This window comes from Sinocyclocheilus rhinocerous, unplaced genomic scaffold (assembly GCF_001515625.1).
Source record: "Sinocyclocheilus rhinocerous isolate Xijiao unplaced genomic scaffold, SAMN03320098_v1.1 scaffold2647, whole genome shotgun sequence".
Taxonomy (NCBI): domain Eukaryota; kingdom Metazoa; phylum Chordata; class Actinopteri; order Cypriniformes; family Cyprinidae; genus Sinocyclocheilus; species Sinocyclocheilus rhinocerous.
This window is the reverse complement of record NW_015639108.1, coordinates 685,563-691,498: the sequence shown is the minus strand read 5'-3', so window position 1 is coordinate 691,498 and position 5,936 is coordinate 685,563. Positions and strand designations below refer to the sequence as shown.

Genomic DNA, 5,936 nt, shown 5'->3' with positions numbered 1-5,936 from the left:
GATTTCGATTCCATTTCGATTTATCGTGCAGCCCTATTATATCATTTGCTCACCAAGGGATACTCTGCAGTGAATGGGTGCCATCAGAATGAGAGTCCAAACAGCTGATAAAAACATCACAATAATCCACAAGCAATCCACACAACTCAAATCCATCAGTTAATGTGTTGTGATGTGAAAAGCTGTATGTTCACTGCAGAGGATCGATTGGTGAGCAAGTGATGTACTGCTACATTTCTCCAAATCTGTTCCCATGAAGAAACAAACTCATCTACATCTTGGATGGCCTGAGGGTGAGGAAATGTTCATTTTTGGGTGAACTATTTTTTAAGCAGGTTTTAAATTCAACAGAATTCTTTATCATGTGATTTGTTATTTCAACTATTAAAGGTGCAATAGGTGATTGTCTTCAGAAATTTTTTTTGTTATGCTGGTTGAAAGTCTCTTCACATCCCGATAGCAATCATTAAGTTAAGTGGTCTAAATGTATTTGTCTGTATTTACATATTCTGTGGAAGGCGTAGGATCAAGAAATGTTCGTTCAATCAAAACGTTATATTTTAATTCGCTTTCCTACCTGCCTGTGAACGTATGTATCTGCATACATCTACGCACCCTGTTCGCGCAGACAAGATACGTCATCAGCGCGTTGAGTAATGTTGTCTCTGGTATTCTGGTCTGTGAGCGTATGCGTTCAGGGGGCGTGGCTTTGGACAGCGATTGCAGGGAGGGTGGGACGTTCGCTTTCAGTGCTATCAGGCTAAAGTTAGCATTTTCCAAGATCTCCTACTGCACCTTTAAGGACTTTTAAGTTATGTGTTATAAACCCAAAGCTGTAGAAACATTTTTCATTGATGTTTTTTTTTTAGTTAGCTTAAGTAGGCATGGGCCGGTATGAGATTTTGACTTCCAGTCTATCGCTTGTCGTTTGTCGGAGATAGTGGAAAGGCGGCTTAAGTCTTTAAAGCTATATTTGCTTAGCCTGCTTAGCCTACACACTATGCAAATGTTCAGTTGTTCAATTGTATGTTTTTGTCTCGTCAGGCATTACAAATGTCTATGTCTTCAGGGTACTAGATGGCCTCATCAGCCGCTCTGAATTGTTCAAAACAGCAGGACGTTAAAAACTCACATAAGACGTGACGCAACCGCCAAAAACATGAATCGGAATGTCAGTGGCTATAGCAACGGTGCTTTAAATGTGATGAATTTCATGATGCAGCTGTTGCAAGAGAGTTTTGCCACACAAACTATATAAGCTATATAGGATACAGCATCCCGTTAGCATGCTAATTAAAACACTAGTTAAAATCAGCACTAAAAATATACATGTAGATAAACTAGTTGACCAAACTAATCGACAACTAGTCATCTGTCATGACCTATAACTCGTAAAAAGTATGCCTGTTCGGAACATGATTATGGGAAGTCATACTTTTTACTAGCCAGAAAAAAAGTTGGCAGCCTGTTCTAGAAGTTAGCTTGTTTCTGCAAGTTTTGTACAACTAATCCTGAGAAAGGAGGGTTGTTGTAGAATTGATCATCTATAGGTGGCGATGCCAAGGAATTCTGCACCAGATGGCAAAACCATACTGCATCTGGCTTTGTTATGAAATGTTGATGCACTTTTTACAAACAATGTGTCCTATGGTCATTTAACCGTTGTGGTTAATGGCTTTACGCTACTGGATTGCTTTGAGCAGAGGGTGTTTTTTGATTCTAGATTTTTTTAGTCTCCCTCTACGAGATATTTGTGGTTTCTGGAGAGAAATCAAACCACAGTCGTTCTGGCATGGGTTTGAATCGTCTGGCTGGTGAACATGCTGCATGGGTGGGCCTGAGTACTCTTAGACTTCCATGCATTCTGACGCCACGTTGATCTGTCATGCATATTGTTAAGCCCCATAAATTGCATCGAAAGTACATTTATGACTTATGATCAGGCGTAATTATTGGTTTGTGGTGCTCCACATCAGCAGAACTAAAGCAGGCAATTGAAAATAAGATTGGGTTTAAAAAGGCTAGAGAGCTTCTACCGAAGTTGAGGCTCCATCAGATATGATATGACATGCTAATGTTTTCAGTGGCTGAAAACATGTCTGGTTTTTCAGTTTGATCTCACTTAGTCCCAGAGTATGGTTGCTAAAACAAGCCAGTAAAAACACCATTTCCCAACATCCTCTTAAAAAGCGATTCCCATGTAAGGCAGTAGCCATTACAGGAGCAACTTGATTATTCACCCTGCAGATGAGGCTGTGACAGACTCCATTAGCAGTAGAGGATGTGATGAGTCAAGTCTTTAGCACTGCTCTGTAATTCCTCGCTGGATGACGGCAGGTTATAAGTACCAGGTTGGTTAAAGCAAATTAAGTTCTTTCAAGAAACCATAGGTAATATTAATGGCATATTAATACTTTACAGCCTTATCAGAATCATGTGGTGCAACCTACAAAGTCATATGGTGCAACCAATATAAAGGAAAAAAAGGAAATGATATAGAGAGAACCCCTAGTTTGACATTTTTATAACAGGACAAAGTTCGTTCAGGGTGTGAAATGTTATGTCATGTGGTGCGACTCCCGAAAACTCGATATGATATATATGAATTAATAATCCATGATTTTTGTAAAAACACTTTTTACCTCGAGAAATTTCTTTTCGGAGAATAAATATTAAGATGCTTACACTCACATGCATTCAAGGTGTAGGGAAAATATGTTATTACATTTTACTTGATAGTCACACCATATGACATACTTAGATTAATCACATTGAAACTTTTCTTGAAAATTGTATAAAAGTTTTTCAAACCCATATGAAACCAAAATGAATGCAAACAAAAAGCTTTTCTAAGAACTTTATTTTTTCTTGGACACGTTTATTTGTAATTGACCCCATTATATTTGACTTGTGTGTAGTGTGATATGACTATCTTGATGTTACAACATAATTAAAATGATTGTATGAAGCAAAACTAATTTTGACCAAACAAGCATGATGCTTATTTGTTCAACGCATACTCTGTACACAACACTAGCATAGGCAGTGAAACAGTGATGTAATATTTGAACATTAAGGAACAGGAATGGAGAGCCATAAAACAGTACAAATATAGTGCTTTATAAACAAGAATGCTGTGTTTTTGCTTTAGAAATGATCAAGTACTCTGTGCAGTTGTTTAATGGTTTTAAGCCACATAACGTTGCCTAATACTTGGCATAGGTCTTTAGCTCTCTTAGGGAAAAGGTGCCATTTGCTCCCCTGCAGTTTGCAGAGGAAAGATTGAGGCCAAAGTAAACCTAGCCTGGCCAACACTTTTAGTACTTGTTTTTCTCTCACCACAAATTAGGTCTTTGCACTTGGGTTGGTTTTTCTCTGAACTGTCGCTCAAGCAAACAGTCCTGCTCCTGAGGGAACTATTTGGTAAAACACCTCAGGGTTCTGCCACCTTCTCATCTGGTCATTCTCCTGTTCAGATGTTTGGATCTCATTCCACAAGGTGGACTAGGGTAATAATTCTCACAACAGTGACTCTCATGGGCCTTGGACTACAGAAGATATTGCTCAAGCCAGATGGGAACATCTGGCAACTGTCGTTTGTTCTCAACTCTGGATTTTCTCCAACTCCTGTGGCCCATTTTCCCATGTTCCAAGATTTGGGGATTGGGAACAGCTCACTGCATTAAACAGGACAGCTACACACCCTCACTAACAGATGCTGTACAGCTGATGGGAGGCATCTGATCCTGTCATCCAGTGCAGCTGAAGACTCTTCCTCTACACCAGGGGTGGGCAAACTTGGCCCTTCCAGGTCACTTTCCTTCAGAGTTTAGCTCCAACTCTAATCAAACACACCTGAACCAGCTAATCATTGTCTTCAAGACTACTAGAAAGCTACAGGCAGGTGAGTTTTATCAGGGTTGGATCAAATCTCTGCAGGAAAGTGGCCTGGAAGGGCCAAGTTTGCCCGTCACTGCTCTACACCATCTGAAAGTTATTATAATGCTGTTAACGTGCTTCTCCCAGTGCGACCAGTGGTGATAAACGGGATCATACCTTCATGTTACAGTTAGCATGTTGACGTACGACGGCATTATCTGGGAGGCTCTCACGCTCTCTGTGGGTTTGGAAGGTGAGACCCTTGTCATTATCTCTCAATGCCGCTCTCTGATTTAAAAGGCAGTGTAATACCAGGATGATCCAACGAACTCCAGTGACGTGTGGAGGTTTATGCTAATGAGTCTACATGGCCACCCGCAGAGTCCTTGATCTTACGCACAATGTGACGCAGCAAATGTCATGGTGTTGTGACTCACAGACCCAATTTACATGCTCTTAAAATGTCTTAAATTAGAGTTATTGCAAAAAGCAACATTTTACATTCAAGTGTGGGTTAAGAGCATGACAATCCTGAATGCCACTTTCGCATCTTAAGCAGCTTTCTCGCAATAAGCGAGTATGTAAACAATACTGTTTGGTTTTGTGGACTTGTGTCTGTCCACAATTTTATCCTGGAGATGCCTTGCCACCCATAGTTGATTGTTTGCTTCAGTTGCACTACCAAGGACTGAAATGCTCCAGGAAAGCTCTTTTCATGCTGAGCTAATCGAAATGACCACAGCTGATCACAGTTGAAAGTAAAATGGCTTTGGGCCTCATTTATCAATCTAACGTAGAAACGAGCGCAGATCCGTGCGCACAAATCAACTTATGACAGAGTTCACGTGTGATTCATGAAACATTTGTATGCCGCCAATCTCATCGTACGAATGATCGCAATGTGGCGGCAGAAAACAATCGTAATTTGAATATCACGCCCCTAAAAACACCCCGGTTTAGAAGCCTCGCCCCTAGAGTTTACGACACGGAGAAACGAAACCAAAAAGAGGAAGTATTCTCATGAAAGAGAAACTGATCTTACTCCAAAAACACCCGTTAACCTTGTAATTGCAAACAATTAGGCTACATTAATTTATGTAATTTATATGTATATTAAAATACTGGTAAATATAAACAGCCTATTTAGTTCCCCTCACTCTACAACAAATATTTTAGAGTTAACTGTATTCAGAACAAGAACGAAAAATAAGTAGTTATAAAATTATATATTAAACTATAAAATAAAACACAAATTAGGCTGTAGTTGCATTCATTATAAACGGCATACAAATGTCAAGCAAAACTGAAACGGCATTGGGCTCACACACAAGAATCTAAATGTTTCCATTTTTGCCATATTTCTAACATTTGTTTGCATAACTATTATTCATTATGTCTCTGATTTAAAAGGCAGTGTAATACCAGGATGATCCAACGAACTCCAGTGACGTGTGGAGGTTTATGCTAATGAGTCTACATGGCCACCCGCAGAGTCCTTGATCTTACGCACAATGTGACGCAGCAAATGTCATGGTGTTGTGACTCACAGACCCAATTTACATGCTCTTAAAATGTCTTAAATTAGAGTTATTGCAAAAAGCAACATTTTTTACATTCAAGTGTGGGTTAAAAGCATGACAATCCTGAATGCCACTTTCGCATCTTAAGCAGCTTTCTCGCAATAAGCGAGTATGTAAACAATACTTTTTGGTTTTGTGGACTTGTGTCTGTCCACAATTTTATCCTGGAGATGCCTTGCCACCCATAGTTGATTGTTTGCTTCAGTTGAACTACCAAGGACTGAAATGCTCCAGGAAAGCTCTTTTCTTGCTGAGCTAATCGAAATGACCACAGCTGATCACAGTTGAAAGTAAAATGGCTTTGGGCCTCATTTATCAATCTGTCGTAGAACCGAGCGCAGATCCGTGCGCACAAATCAGCTTACGACAGAGTTCACGTGTGATTCATGAAACATTCGTATGCCGCCAATCTCATCGTACGAATGATTGCACATTGATAAATGTGGCGGCAGAAAACAATCGTCATTTGAATATCAC

At 39.8% G+C, this 5,936-nt stretch overlaps 1 protein-coding gene and 1 long non-coding RNA gene across 4 annotated transcripts in view; both read left to right on the top strand.

The window, feature by feature from the left end:
• The window catches only part of LOC107751007 (uncharacterized), a 14,297-nt gene extending 13,951 nt beyond the window's left edge, over nt 1-346 (top strand). The window contains exon 3 of the long non-coding RNA XR_001641201.1: nt 336-346. This is a non-coding gene — a long non-coding RNA (uncharacterized LOC107751007). The remainder of the gene's footprint in view (nt 1-335) is intronic.
• The window catches only part of LOC107751006 (arf-GAP with coiled-coil, ANK repeat and PH domain-containing protein 3-like), an 83,003-nt gene that overhangs the window by 17,837 nt on the left and 59,230 nt on the right, over nt 1-5,936 (top strand). The window lies entirely within an intron of this gene.